Genomic DNA, 15,982 nt, shown 5'->3' with positions numbered 1-15,982 from the left:
ACGGGGGAATTTCATTGGTTTTTTACGAGTGAAATGTCCAGCTAACTATAACATGTGTCAAACCTATGGTTTTTTAAGTGAATATATATATATATATATATATATATATATATATATATATATATATATATATATATATATATATATATATATATATATATATATATGTATATGTGTCACAGTTGCTTCTGCTTCAAATTTAATTACAGTTGTTTGAGAAAACTAATGTTATCTTTACATTTTGTATGTTTCAGGTTTGACCTTCTATAGATGAAGACATGGACTGGCAAGCCTATGTTATTTGCCAACAAAGAACTGCTGAATGGCTGAAGTCTTCCTTAAATGCAGTAGAACCCGGAGATAAATCTCAGCAATGAACAAACTTTCTAAACACAGTCAGTGAAATTCGCAAATTTAACAGACTCCCTGTGTCTCTCTACTTTGAAGAAGGCACAACTGTTGAAGATTTAACCAAGCATCAAGCTAGTTGGCATAAATCGGGTCATAAAAAAAAATTCAACAAGTGCAAGTTGGTAAGAGCTCAGAAAAAAAGACTTGGAAGAAGCAGGACCATCCAACGAAGGTGCAACAGAAAAGCGACAAAGGGATCGCCTAGTACAGACAAAAAAGATTTGCATCTTCTGCACAGCAAGTGAGGGTGACCTTCATGAGTTTATTACACTTGATGCTGATAAGAAGAAGATCAGACACGTGGCCACTTGCAGGATACTGCTGATGTAGCGAGGATAGCTGCTGGAGAAGTTGTAGCAATAGATGGCATGTACTACCGGAATTGCCTCACTGTATTCAGGAATAGTCATCGATCACTCACGAGAAAAAGAAAAAAAGCTGATTGAGGTCAGATGAAAGAAAAGAAGATAGAGGCACGAGCTTTCATTGCACTTATACAGAGTTTTCTATTACGTTGATAAGATGTTTTTTGCTTCAAGAGGTCTGAATAGCGTCACAAATATGCAGATAATCTTATGGCACTTGGAGTTCAGAAGGAGGTCAACAAAGTTTGCTTCAAGGAAAATGTTCTTGGTTACTTTCCACAGGGCCAAGTGCAGAATGACAGCAGGCATGTTGTGCTTATTTTCGACCAAGGCATTAAGCAAATGCTGAAACATGCTTTTACCGATTATGAAGGAGATGCAGCCATGTTGGCAAAAGCTGTCAATATAATTCGAGAAGACATCTTAAGAATTTCTCTTCGATGCCCTCTTCCCATCAAACTGTCAATATAACTCAGTAGCAACAACATTGAAAATTCTAGTTTCAGTGTTGTTGAATGGGTCTAGCATCAACAGACAAGCCTCGTATTAATCCCAGGAAGCTCTTACTATCTCCCAAACAATCATGTGCAACTGTAAGAAGACAATAAAAACTGTGCTATAATCTCACCATACATAATTTGAACCGCCACTTCCGTTGTACATAAGACTGAGCGTGCACACCGTGCCAGGGCCAAGAAACCTTCCGTTACCACTATGTTCTTCAGGTGGAGAATAAGCTAGCAACTGCTGTTTCCCAGAAAGCACACCGAGAAGGAGTTGTGTGCCCATCTAAGCTTTGAACTAGGCTTTTCAAAGTTGGTGCAATAGACCATCTTGACCACGACCACTCAAGCACCACTGCCAAGAGTTCTTTCCAAGGCACTGGGATCAGCATTTTTCAGATACCATCAACCTCAAACCCAGGACAGACTTGAGAAGCTCTCGCTCTTCCTCCAGAGGCTGAGAGAAAGAACATATCTTTGCCTGACAGCTTCACCACTGTACCAGCAGTAGCTCTGAAAGAATCTACAGTTAAGCCAAAAATCAACCTGACAAAGGTAGTTGGTGGAAACAATTAAGCATGAGAAACTGTGAATTGAATCATCTCTCCAACTCATTGAGAAAGAGAAGCTAGAAAAGGGAGAGTTAGGCATGGTCAGCCTACTAGGCTTCCCATCAGACAGAGCCATCTTTGAATGAAGAACCTGCTCCTTCACAGCATCTGCCTCTCTTCTAAGAGAAGGCGGCTTCAGCACCCATGACCGAGCATGGCATAGATGGTGTTTATCAATCACATGCAAATCCAAGTAGTTTTGTTATAACAATTTATATAGTGCACAAATACCAACAAAGGTGTCTCGACATTAGCTACTCCTGAGACAAGACAGAAAGAGAGAAAACAGTTAAAGGGGACTTGATTATTAAAAAGCCAGGTTCTTAATTTTTTCCAGAACATTAATAGTGGAGGCATGTTTCTAATCTGACAGGGAAGAGAATTCCAGAGCTTAGCAGTAGCCACCACACAGTTGGATCTATATGTTCTGGGAACAACCAGTAGATTTGTGCCGGCCAAGCACAGTGACCTGCTTGGGATGTAAATCTTTAACCATTTCTTCAGAAATTCGGGTCCTATATTATGTGTGGCTTTATAGGCAATACACAGCACATTACATTTTATTCTGTTTCTGAAAGGCAGCCAAGTGCAGTTGTCTGATCACTTCAAACACAGAATGAAATTTCGGTGTGCCGTACAGCTGTCTGGCAGCAGAATTTTGGATTACCTGCAGTTTGTTTAGAACTGACTGCAGAGCATTAATCAGTAGACCGTTACAATAGTCTACCTTAGACTGAACCAAGGCCGATAAAATAGTCTTCCTGGCTTCAATGGGGATGAAAGGAAACAGTTTCCTTGCCATTCTGAAGATGTAGAAGGATGAGGAGAATACCGAATTGACGTGGTATTTATACGAGAGCTTGTCATCAAGGATGACCCCGAGAATTTTGGCCTTGGTGACAGAGACAGGAGCCTGACCAAGACTGTCTGGCCACCAACGGGAGGACCATGCCGGAGAGAGGTTGTCAAACACCATCACCTCTGTCTTAGCGGAATTTAATTTGAGGCAGTGACTGGACATCCAGGTACTCACTGCCAACCTACCATCATGAAAGTTAGCTTACTCATGGACTGCAAAAACGATTTGAGTATCGTCTGCGTATGATGTAAGGCTGAAGCCCGCAGATTTAATCACTCAAGCTGGGTCAGTCACGTAGATATTAAAAAGCGTAGGGCTAATGGAGGAGCCCTGTGGGACTCAACACGGAAGATAAAAAGAAGAGGATTCAAAATCACCCAACTTAACAGATTGGGCTCTGTTGGCTAAGAAGGATGCTAACAGAGCTTTGGTCATGTCCCTGATGCCTAGGGAGGAGATATGGTTGATCAGGAGACCATGATCAACCGTATCAAAGGCTGCTGAAAGGTCCAAGAGGACCAACGCCACTGTGCCACCCTTATCTAACGCAAACCTTATGTCCTCTGTGGCTTGGATGAGCCCTGTTTCTGTACTATGGCTTTTCCTAAAGCCAAATTGTGTTTCAACAAATTGTGGTCCTGAATGTATTGGGTCCATTGGTCATTTATGATCTTTTCTGCTAATTTGGCGGGCATGGGCAGACCTGCGATGGGCAGATAGTTGTTAGTGTCTTCGGGTTGAGGTTTGACTTCTTTAATAGGGTCAAAATGGAAACTTTTTTCCATTGAGAAGGATAGACACCAGCCGTAAACAGAGTTAAAGATGCTGGCCAGAACTGGTCAAATTAGCTCAGAAAACTCCTTAAGGGTAGAAGGCGGACACGGGTCCAAAGATGATCCTGATTTAGCCGCCCTCACCAAGTTTGTTACTAACTCCGAAGAGACAGGGGTGAAATTTCTTAGAGAGAAATTTCTTAAGGATTCTGTAAGGCAGTCTGAACTAGTTGGTGAGACGAGGGAGGCATTAAAGTTGGAATAAATGGAGTTTACCTTAGCCTGAAAGTTAAGGGCAAATGAGTTGCAAAATTATTGAGTCGCTAGGTTGGCCAAATTACAAGGAGTCACTGCGAGTTTGGATACCACCTGAAATAATAGTTTAGTGGAATCTTGGGCAGATTCAATTTCTTTTGTAAAGTAGCTGCTTTTTTTCCATAAGGAGACGTTTGTAGTTGGCCAAAACTTGTTTATAGAGGAGTGCCTCCTGGCTATCATTGTCCCGTAGCCAGCGTCTCTCTTGGTTCCTACAACTCTGTTTCTCGAGCCTCAGAAATTCCAAATACCATGGGGCTGACAGCATAGTTCTATTTTTGGAGGCTGTCTAGTAGGGAACTAATTTGGCGAAAAAATATTGAAGCCAATCTTTATAGCTCATGGCTGCCTGTCCTGGGTCATAGGAAAGAACTGGCTTAGTATCGGATAGGATTTGACTATGAAGCCCGTGGTCTATATTCTTCCAGGCTTACCAATTCCAACTCCGTAATTTGGCGATCTTAGTCATTGTCATTATTAGCCTCCAGATGAAAATTAAAATCCCCCATTATGGTAACACTCGACTCATAGGATGCAGCCTCTAATAGGCTACCCAAAGTCTCTAAAAAGTCTTACCTGGGACCTGGAGGAGGGTAAAGAAACAACCCTTTAAAAGATTGGTGCTCGAAGAATGAAATATTGAAGCTAAAGGCTTCACAGGCCGTAGAGGGGATCAGCCCTCCTTTAACAGGAATGGTATCATGATACATAAGTGCTAGACCACAAACTCTTTTTTTGGGACTGTCTTTTCTGAAAACAGAGAAAGCCGCAGGAGCGGCTTTACTGGAAAGGGGATCCGACGAAGGATCTGCCCATGGCTCAGTGATAAATAAGAGATCAAGATAGTGGCTATCTATTAATTCAGCAATTTCAAGCTTGTGGTTAGGAAGAGAGCGTGGATGTATCAGGGCGGCCTGAATCTTGGTGCGGCTATTGTTCCATGCTTCGGGGGTACCTCTAGCTGTGGGGTAAGAAGAATCCAGTGCTGATATAGGATGGGCCTTCAGAGAGAGGCCGCAGGCAGCGCAAGTAAGTTTGGGCTCTTTAGAGAGCACAACGAAGTCAAAACAAGGTCAGGCAGGCTGCAGCATTTTGTCTGAGCTATTTAGCGCATGCAGTTCCCTACCAGAGTATGCCAACAAGATTGGCATTTTGTCTGGAGCAAACAGAGCAGTGGTTCTGGCGCTAGACGCAATCCGGCCACGGACGGACGCAGACGGGCTAGCCTTTGGTGCACCTTCGGCACGCCAGCAGCGCGGACGCACTGAAATATTCATTAAGTAGCCCTCCAGGTTAGGGGAAGTGGCCCAAGACTGAGCGGGAGGAAAACGAGTGGCGAAATAAAGAGGGACTTGAAACTGGGGTCCAGCAACCCTGCAGAGATCTCAGGCTCTCCTATGATCACTACTTACTGGTAAAAGAAAGGTAAAGGAAAAAAATGTGACAAACCTAAAGCAATGGATAATCCTCTGTTTGCGTAGGCAAAGTACATACAGTGGAAATGGCTCAAGACGCACAGAGAAGACAAGTTTTTGGTGATGTTTGGTGGCCGCCACACAGAGTTAGCTTTATGAAAAATCATTGGCGACTACCTGGAAGGCTCTGGGTAGACAAACACTCTGACACAAGCAGGACTTGCCTCATCAGCAACAGCAGATTCTTTTCTCAGTTGCTCACATATCAACAGGACGAGACGTGCACACCAGGTATGCGATGCTGTTCTGAATAAACTTCAGAGAGATGCATTTCTTACATCACAGTCCCCAGAAACTGAGGGATCAGAAGAAGCATGGAGACAGGAAATGGTAAAGAGCCCAACATTCCAGTACTGGGATACTATCTTCAGGCTTCAACTCCTTTGTCTCCTCGTCAGAGCTTATCGAAAAGCTAACTTTGTTTTGTATGTACAGTCACTAAAAGCCCTTGTTCCATGGTTTTTCACTTTGGACCATCAGAATTATGCCCGCTGGATCCCTATCCAAGTACACAACAAGGAGAACCTGCCGCCATCCATCTTGGAAGAATTTGTGAAACGTGGCCTCTAGGTTGTTGTAAGATAAACAAGTTCTCAGCCATGCCTATTTATCAAGCTCATGAACAGAACAATGAGCTTGTCAAGGTTTCTGGTGAGGCAGTTGGACTCAGTGAAAATTCGTCTGCATTCAGAAAGTGAATGCTAGCAGGTTCTGAACAAGTATGGTTGCTCAAAGAGTGTGAAAACTGTTGCAGCCTGGAAAAAGCATATTGAAGGCGGCCTCGCAACACAGTAGAGCTTAAAGCAACAGGTGCTGAGCCTTGCAGAGACTATCATGGAAATGGGCAATCCATTTCTAAATGTAACTGAAGAAATGAGGACTTTGGATTCTCATGATGTCCTCAACCAGTCTGTAGTGAATACAGTGCATACGATCAAAGAGGTTGGCAAACCACGGTGCAAAGACTACTGCAAGTCAGTCCTAATTGACTGTGACCCAATTAAGAAGAACACCCTCCGACTGTTCAAGTCTCCTGATCCGAATATCAGCGGAAAACGAGCATACAAGATTGCAAGTCTGGAGACAGATGTCAACCTCTTCTGGAGACTGCACATTGTTGTAGAACAACGGGAGTGTTATAAGAAAACTATCTTCATTCATGAAAACCACTCACATCCTAGTCTGATGAAGGAAAGCTTTGTTGTGGGAATAAGTCTGACCTAATGGCATGTTTGTTAAAGATATCAGAGAAAGAAGCATCAAACCTACTTGAATTCAATGACATTGATGATGCAACTGTGTTGTTGGCCAACTTGGAAGAATTGGATGAAGAAGAGCCATCAACAAAGGTGAACGTTCAATATCTTGCTCCTGAGCTGGTATCTTTAGAAAAAACAGCTGAGACAGATGTGCCAACTTTCTTTGATGTGAAGGTGTTCGATGGTGCTGCTGTGTTGCACCTCCTCTCGTTAACTGCAAGTATCAGGACTGTTAAAGACTATGCCATGGATGTTTTCATACCTTACATAGTATTGCAGCAGCTTGATAGCTCGAGAAGGGTGTACATTGTCTGGGACAGGTATGTCAAAGGCAGCATTAAATACTCTGTTAGAGAGAAAGGGTGAAAAGGAAAGATAAGAAAGGTTGCAAGTCAAAATAAGACTCCAGGACAGTAGCAACATTTCTTGTGTGATGTAGAAAACAAACAGGAGTTGTTCACACTCTTGGCCGAGAAGATCGAGAGCAGTGAATTACCCCGGACAAGGAAGTAGTGACAAGATAAGGAGACTACATTCTGGTCTAGGGCAGTAACAAATCAATGCCAGCCTGTAGCCACAAAAAGGCAGATACAAGACTGCTCTTACATGTACAACATGCCCTGCAACAAGGCTATGTGTCTTGTTTGGTTCGCACTACGGACACCGATATCGCAGTGATACTGACTGGAAAGTTTCACCAGCTACAAGACTTGTGTCTCAAAGCTAGATCTGGGTAGCATTCAGTCCAAGCAGGAACTTTACATACAACCACATTAATGTCATTGCTCAGACCATGGGAAAGAAGAATTCCACAGCCTTGCCAGTGTTTAACAGCTTCACTGGCTGTGACAGGTCTCAGCATTCCTTGGAAAAGGGAAGGAATCAGGATGGATGGCCTGGAAATCCAATTGGGAGTTACAGCAGCCTTCGCCAATATTGCCAGGAATCCATTCCTAGCCGTGGACATTCAGAGTGGCCACTTCAGACTTCCTGAATGCTTCACCGTAAATTTGTACCAGAGAACAAGCCAACTAGAGATAGTGAATGAAGCCCGCAGAGAAATGTTTAGTAAGCCAAACAAGACAATGGAAGCCATCCCACCAACACAGTCTGCTCTTCATACAAAGCGTGCTGTTTACCAAGCAGGAAACTGGTCCACATGTGACGTACTTCAGCAGGAACGACCCACTCCGGAGGGATGGGGGGGTGGGGGAATAGACAGAGACAGTCAGTGCTGGACCCCATCGTGGACAGCACTACCAGTAGAATCTAAGGTATGTGATGTACTTGTCAAGTGTGGCAGCAAAGGTGAAGCTGGATGCACAGACAAGTGTGCTTGCAAAAAGGCGTCATCGACCTGCACTGAACTTTGCAAGTGCAATTGCCCCAGAAACGGAGCTCACAAAAGGTGAGGTGAAGTTGAATTGACACAGCAGGAATCTGCAATTAAATGAGATCTAGACATAAGAGGTCTTGTTTTACTTTTCCTTCATGTCTACTTCTGAAGTCAATAACAGAAGCATCAATGCTTACCCTGTTGCTCGGTGTATGTTGCGCAGCCCGATTTCTGAAAAAGGTCATGTGACAGGATCTATGATCACGTGGATCCTACCAAAAACTATTAGCACACGACCAAACAAAATTCCACACACAGTTTGGTACTATTATCCAACCTGTTCCCTTGATCTTGCTAAGGGATCTCACAATATTGACTTCAACAAAGCTTCCACAACTCCACGTTGGACCTGTGCATCACAGATTCCTATACATCATTGTATAGTTGAATTCCACATGACTCATAACTTACATTTATTTGTCCTCCTCTAAAGCTATACAGTGTACATCTCCCCCACCACAATGCTGTTTTTATCATGTGTATTTTTACACCATGCAGTTGGAAATTAAAGTGAGTAAATCACTTTGCAAGTGCAAATTCACTTCAGGAATACAAAACAAATTAACACTCAAACTCTGCCAAATACACCAAAGTATATTCAATTTAAGTGCAAAAATGGCTAAGTAAATCACTCTCTTCAAGACCAGTGTATCAAAAACACACTTATAAAGGACCAGCAAAGACAAAGTAGAACCCAACACCCGACTGTGATAGTGTGGTAGCTCAGGACCCTTTAGTGTTAAGTTCCAGTAAACAAACACTGGTCACAACCAAACACTCACAGAGGAGATAGCAAACAACTGGTGTAGATGCAGTTCGACTCTGCTGGTGGCATTCAGATTCTGAAGTTGTTCCCAAGAAAAAGTCAGCAGCACACAGAAGAAAATAAATCTGATGCATGAAACGCTTAGGATGTTAAACAAAGGGAAGCATTTTTAACGGTAGCAGTATGAAAATACACACCTCTAGCTTAACTCAAGACGCATGGTTCCACTTGTGAAACTAGAAAAGGGACCTTGATTTGAGAGTGAAGAACCTGCAAAGAAAGAAAGATACATCACATATGTTGCTCTTTTATTGTGAACTGTGTGTGACAGGTAGCAAAATGATTAGTTTAACACAGCCCTCCCGTATGAGAATTTCTTTTTACAAGGGGGGGTCAGAAGTCAAACTCGCCAGTCAGCTGGAGACGCAAATACTGAACAATGATTACAACACAACTATTTCATAATCTACCGTTTACAGATTAAGACAGATGGTATACAAATATCCATCTCCATAATCACATTTAAAATAAGACCGAATCTTTCACAAATGGTCCATAAAATTACACAACCTACACATCAAGAACGTTTCAACATTTCAAACATTTTAGGTAGTAATGAACCAAATTATCTGCTGACAACAGATGCTACTGGGGACTGAGCCAAAATCAAACCGTGAATGCAAAAGTGCATTTCTGCAAGAACATTCTTCCTGAGTCTAAAAACAACTTTGCATCCTTCCAGCAAGTAAGTAACTATAGGAAAGAAAGATAGTATATAAAGATAAGAAAGGCAATCTATCAAAATGAAGACTGTGAAAACTCTTACATTCAGACATTCAACAAGGCAAAAGATCAGCACCAAGAGATAAATTCACACAACTGCCAGGGAACAAAATCAGAAAGGTATTCCTGTACCGTTATTCTTCCATCTCAAGTAAATGTCCGACTTGCACAGAAGTTCGGCACTATGGTGAAAAGCTTCTAATGATTCTCTTATCAATTAAATGACTTTTCCGTCTACCAGCCCACCATGAAAATGGAGATGCATTTAGTCAGCACTTAGCATAAGTAAATCAAAAAGTGTTTCGCGTTGGAAAACTGCCAGCAAATTGTTGATGAATACCAGTCAAAACTGGGAGTTTGCGAGTGTTCAACAGCTATCCATGATGGACTTATGTAGAAATGCTTGAAATCCAACAACAGAAATAGATTTGCTCATGCAGATGTTCCGCCATACTGGCAAATCATACTAGTGGGGTTAAAATCAGTGAATTCATGGTTCTGTGAATCAGGAAGGAGGTTCAAAACTTGCAATTCTTTAGGTTTAGTGAAACGGACCCTTAGTGCCTAAGGAAAATACTGTAAGGATAATCATTTTTTACACAAAGAAAGTAACCATAAGTTTATATGCACAATATAAACAGAATTAAATGATTTAATGGACTTACAAAAATGGGCAAAAGTTATTTTTTAAAAGTTTTTTTTCAGTCAACCAATACCATCACGTGTTTCCACTGATGATCGATCATCACTAAAAATTCACTTATGTAGCAGTCAGGATTATTAAATTCCATATTAGTTCCTGGAACGCACAAATGAAATCTACATCTGCAACAACAAGGATTGCTGGATTTGGATACCCAAGTTCAATGAGTATATGCTTCACAAGACCGGTTTCATAGTTGCATCTTTTGACACAGCAACACAATTGTCAACACAATGTGTGAAGCCATCAATTAGTACCAGATCATGAAATGTAACACCTGGTATGGTAGTTGGAATGTCAAACCAGAACCCCTGCAATCGTTTATCCACCAGATTATGATGCAGGCTATTATACTGAAAAAGGTTAAAACGTGAATGGCTGTTTAATAAGAAATTAATTTGTGCAGAAGCGCAGGGAGCCAGATGTCACTATAAATCCTCTTGGTGACCATAAATATCTAAAATCATGGACCACACCTTGCGGAGGAGCGCCGACTCAGAACAGTTCGCACGGATGAGAACACGGACATTGACTTGGAGCATTAGGATGGGCTGTGTGCACGGAGCAAGCCACGAAGATGGGACCAGCGCTAGCCCCTCTGGGGATGATACAGGGCCACATACACAACACAGCTCGCTACCAGAGGACCGCCCCCCCCCCATCCTTGCCTGCGCCCCCGCATCTCCCTGTAAGCTTATAGCGGTAACAACGCTAGGACTTCACCCGTGTAGGGACGGTACCGTAGTGACACATACGCCCACGCCCCGGTCCAATAAGCCCTCGGGCTCCTGCCGGGATGCTCCCACAGATAAGCTGGGCCCTCATTGCCAGTCCACCTTGGCAGCGTAACCCCCCCCCCCCACACGAGCCCCCGGCCACCCTCGCACAGATGTACCCACTATTTGGCATGGGGGTCAGAGACGCGAGATGCTGCACCACACTAGAGCCTTGCCTACACACTGAAGAAAGACACACTACTGCAACACGGGGAGGGTCACCCAGTCCGACAGGAGCTGTCAAATAGCAATAGAAGTTGTATGTGGGGGGCGGTTTTGTTTTGTTTCCGTATCAGAAAGGAATATGCTACTTACCAGTATGCATCTGTTCTTGGCATGTAGAGTTGTACACTTAGCATAGATCGCCATCTGGTGTTGGGCCCGGATGTTTGCAGTTTGTTTTTGTTCTTTGGACAGTCTTTGGAAGTCACGAGTTGGGTGACTCCTCCTTCGGTCCGTACTGCGCATGGGCTTCGGCTCCATCCTCAGATTGTTTTTCGCCAACAGGGAAATGATGGAGCGTAGTAATAACAGTGAGAAACCCATGTGTGTTGTATCTAAATAAGATGGACTGGAACGGATACAGGTAGCCGGGGAGGCGGGTGGGCGTGTACAACTCTGCAGCTCTACATGCCAAGAACAGATGCATACTGGTAAGTAGCATATTCCGTTCGAGGCATATGAGCTGCAGATTGTACACTTAGCATAGATTATATAGCAGTACCCAACCTTAGCGGCGACCACCGGTATCCGTTGCAGCGGTTTGAAAAAGTGTCTTTAGTACAGCCTGGCCCACACTAGCTTGCTGCTTGGAATGCACGTCTACACAGTAATGTTTTGTGAAGGTGTGCGGTGTTGACCATGTGGCTGCTTTGCAGATGTCATCTAAGGGTATGTTCCCTGGAAAAGCCATAGAAGCCCCTAACTTTCTAGTAGAGTGGGCTTTAGGTGGAACAGAGAAGGTTCTTTTTGCCTTTTGATAGCAAATTTGTATGCACTTTACAATCCACCTAGCTATCCCTGATTTAGAGATGGGGTTGCCTTTATGTGGTGAAGAGAAGGAAACAAACAATTGTTTAGTTTTCCTGAAAGGTTGTGTCCTCTGTATGTAGTACAGCAAAGCCCTCTTAACATCGAGTGTGTGTAGGGCCCTTTCTGCAACAGACTGAGGTTGCGAGAAAAAGACAGGTAATTCCACCGATTGATTGAGATGGAAGGGGGAAATGACCTTGGGCAGAAACTTTGGATTTGTACGAAGTATCATTTTGCTGTGATGTATTTGTAAGAAAGGTTCCTGTATAGTGAACGCTTGTATTTCACCAACCCTTCTAAGGGAAGTGATCGCTACGAGGAAAGCTGTTTTCCAGGTGAGGAACTGTAGCTCACATTTATGCATTGGTTCGAAGGGCGGACCCATTAGCCTTGTAAGAACTACATTTAGATTCCATACTGGGGAAGGTGGTGCCCTGGGAGGAATTACTCGTTTAAGACCTTCCATAAAGGCTTTAATAGCGGGCACTCCGAACAGTGATAAATGCTGTCTGTTTTGTAGATAAGCAGCAATCGCTGCTAGGTGTAGGCGTGTGGAAGAATATGCCAGGTTACACCTGTGAAGATGGAGCAGATAGCATATGATGTGCTGTATGGATGCATCTAAAGGGTTGATTGTATTGCTACGGCAGTAAACCACAAATCTCTTCCACTTTGCGGCATAGCATGCTCGAGTGGTAGGACGTCTGGCTTCCTTGATAATGTTCATGCAATCAGGGGGAAGGTTGAGGTACCCAAATTCTAAGATTTCAGGAGCCAGATCGCAAGGTTGAGCTGAGCTGGGTCCGGGTGCCTGATTTCTCCATGGTTCTGAGTTAGGAGGCATGGGGACAGGTGCAGTTTTTGATTTGGTACCACTGAGAGCTGTAGTAGTGTGGTGTACCACGGCTGCCTGGCCCATGTTGGAGCTACCAGAATGAGTGTGAGGGAGTGCTGTTGTAGCTTCCTTACCACTAATGGAATTGGCGGGAGAGGTGGAAAGGCGTATGCAAATTTGCCTGACCAGTTCATCCATATCGCATTGCCTTTGGACAATGGGTGTGGGTATCTGGCGGCAAAGCTTGGGCATTTTTTGTTTTCGTGGGTGGCGAAGAGGTCTATCTGAGGATGCCCCCACTTTTGGAAGAATGGGCGAAGAACCTGTGGATGCAGTTCCCATTCGTGTAGTTGTTGCGTCTGTCTGCTGAGCAGATCTGCCATGGTGTTTTGTACGCCTGGAACATGCTGTGCCAGGAGAAAGATGTTTTGAGGAATTGCCCATCTCCATATGCTCTGGGCTAAGCGAGAGAGCTGGGGAGCGTGTGTCCCCCCTTGTTTTTGGATATAATACATTGCAGTCATATTGTCTGTGCGAATGAGGACTGCTGTGGCCGAAATCTGTTTTTGAAAAGATTTTAGGGCTAGAAAGATCGCCAAGAGCTCCAGATGGTTGATGTGGAGCAACTTTTGCTGTGGCGTCCATAGACCTTGCATTGTGAGGTGTAAGAGGTGTGCTCCCGATCCGGAGAGCGATGCGTCCGCTGTTAGAATCACCTGAGGGACCGGGTCCAGGAACGGCCGTCCTTTGGAAAGGTTTGTGGTGTTCCACCACTGCAGAGAGTGATGGGTGCGGCCGTCCACCAACACCAGATCCGTCAGCTGACCCTGGTTCCACTGTAGTGCTAGGCACTCTTGGAGTGGACGCATGTGGAGTCTTGCATGGGGCACTATGAAAATGCAAGATGCCATCATTCCTATGAGCTTCATAAACACTCTTGCTGGAAGAGAGTGTTGAGGAAGGAATGTTTTGCGCAAGGCTTGTATGCTTGCGATTCTGGCTTAGTTTGGATAGGCAATACCTTTGGAGGGGTCTATAGTGGCTCCGAGATATTGCTTTGTGTGAGATGGTAGGAGGTGGGACTTTTGGTAGTTCACCGTGAAGCCTAGCCGGTGGAGCAGTTGAATGGTGCTGTTGGTATGTTGCACACATTGGTTGTAGGACGCGGCTTTTATGAGACAGTCGTCTAAGTAAGGGAAGACGTGAATATGTTGACGTCTGAGGTGTGCTGCTACAACTGCTAGGCATTTGGTAAACACCCGTGGTGCGGTGGTGACCCCGAAGGGGAGAACTGTGAACTGGTAATGTTGACCGTCCACCACAAACCTGAGGTACTTTCTGTGAGAAGGGTGTATTGGAATGTGAAAGTATGCGTTTTTCAGATCCCTGACAGAGGAGCGGGAGGACTTGTTGTAGGGTGACCATGTGGAAATGGTCTGAATGTATGTATGCATTTAGAGGCCGGAGGTCCAGAATGGGCCTCAGGGTCCCGTCTTTCTTCGGTATTAGGAAATACAGAGAGAAGACCCCTAGATTTTGCTGATTGACGGGGACCTGCTCTATAGCGTGTTTTTGGAGGGGGGAGAGCACCTCCTGTTTGAGCAGTGTGGAATGTTCTTGAGACATTGGACGGTGTCTTGGTGGGATATTGGGTGGGGTAGAGGTTAGCTCGAGGCAGTACCCTGACCGAATAATTTGGGTCACCCATTTGTCCGATGTTATGGATTCCCATGCGTGGATAAAGTTTTGTAGTCTGCCCCCGACCGGAGTGGGATGGTCTGGGGGGAGCGGAGGGAAGTCATTGTGCTGGCGGGGTGGCAGAACGGGTGGTGTTAGTTTTACCCCTGCCCTTATTGTTGTTGCCTCTGTAACCACCCCTTTGGTAGCCCTTTGAAAAGGTATTTTGAGGAGGGGATTTGTAGGAGGTAGAGGCGGTATCGGTGGAGTAGCCTCTGCCTGTGCCACGAAAGGATGAGCGTCGAAAGGAGCGTTTAGGGGTTTGTGATTGCAATGCCCCCATAGACTTTGCTGTGTCTGTGTCCTTTTTCATCTTTTCTAATGCTTCGTCTACCTTTGGCCCGAAGAGATTTTGTTGGTCAAAGGGGTGATTTAGTATGGACGCCTGGACTTCAGGCTTGAACCCTGAGATCCTGAGCCAGGCATGACGACGAAGCAGGACACTGGTATTTATGGCTCTAGAAGCAGTGTCGGCTGCATCGAGGGCACACTTAATGGAGGTGTTAGTAATTAGCTTACCCTCCTGTATCAGGTCATGAGCTTTGCGTTTGTGTTTTTCTGGGAGGTGCTGTATAAGAGCCTCAAGCTCATCGTAGTGTGCTCTGTCATAGCGCGCAAGCAGCGCTTGTGTATTTGCAATGCGCCAAATGTTCGCGGCTTGTGAGGCGGTGCGTTTGCCAGACGCGTCTAGAAGTTTAGATTCTTTATCTGGCGGTGGGGCCTCTCCTGAGGACTGGGAGTTAGACCGCTTTCTAGCTGTGGACACAACTAGGGAATCTAAGGGAGCAGGGCCCTTAATGTATGTAGGGTCTGTGGGTGCCGCTTTATACTTTTTTTCTATTCTAGGTTTTAAGACCCTGGCCCTGACTGGGTCTTTGAACACCTCTGCAGCATGCTTGGTGACACCCTTAAGCATGGGCAAGATAGCTGTGGACTTGTCCTGAATATCGAATGTATCCAGGAAGTCGTCTTCCACTGGTTCACTATGCATTTCCACCCCATGGTAGTGTGCTGCTCTCTGCACTAGGTGGTGAAACACTAATGAGTCCTCTGGGGGGGACGGCCTGGATGGGTATAGGTCGTCCTGAGGCACATCCGGTATGTCAGGGTTTTGGTAGTCTTCCCATGGGTCTGGGGTCCCCGGTAGAGTGGGGTCCGCCGGGTCATAATCTGGATCCCCGTAATCCGGATCTGGGGACGGGGTCGGGGAATGCTGAGGCAAAGGTGGCGCCGACCTGGGAGGGGGTGGAAGAGGTGGAGGACGGGGGAGGAGGAGGTAGTGGGGAGGGCACTCTGAGAGGAGAAGTAGCAGAGTCCTTCCGCTTGGGCGGTGGAGGAGGAGCCGGTGTGTCAAGACGCCTTTTCTTGACAACTAAAGTCAAT

General features: G+C 45.0%; 1 protein-coding gene across 10 annotated transcripts in view; it reads right to left on the bottom strand.

Moving 5' to 3' along the window:
• The window catches only part of APC (APC regulator of Wnt signaling pathway), an 858,190-nt gene that overhangs the window by 676,029 nt on the left and 166,179 nt on the right, over positions 1 to 15,982 (bottom strand). For all 10 annotated transcript variants that reach the window (XM_085632601.1, XM_085632600.1, XM_085632606.1 and 7 more), the window contains one exon: positions 8,931 to 9,003. The gene's annotated coding sequence lies outside the window, so the exon portion shown is untranslated. The remainder of the gene's footprint in view (positions 1 to 8,930; positions 9,004 to 15,982) is intronic.

The sequence above is a fragment of the Triturus cristatus genome, chromosome 2_1 (assembly GCF_964204655.1).
Source record: "Triturus cristatus chromosome 2_1, aTriCri1.1, whole genome shotgun sequence".
NCBI lineage: Eukaryota > Metazoa > Chordata > Amphibia > Caudata > Salamandridae > Triturus > Triturus cristatus.
The sequence above is the reverse complement of the archived record's forward strand: the minus strand, read 5'-3'. Positions and strand labels throughout refer to the sequence as shown.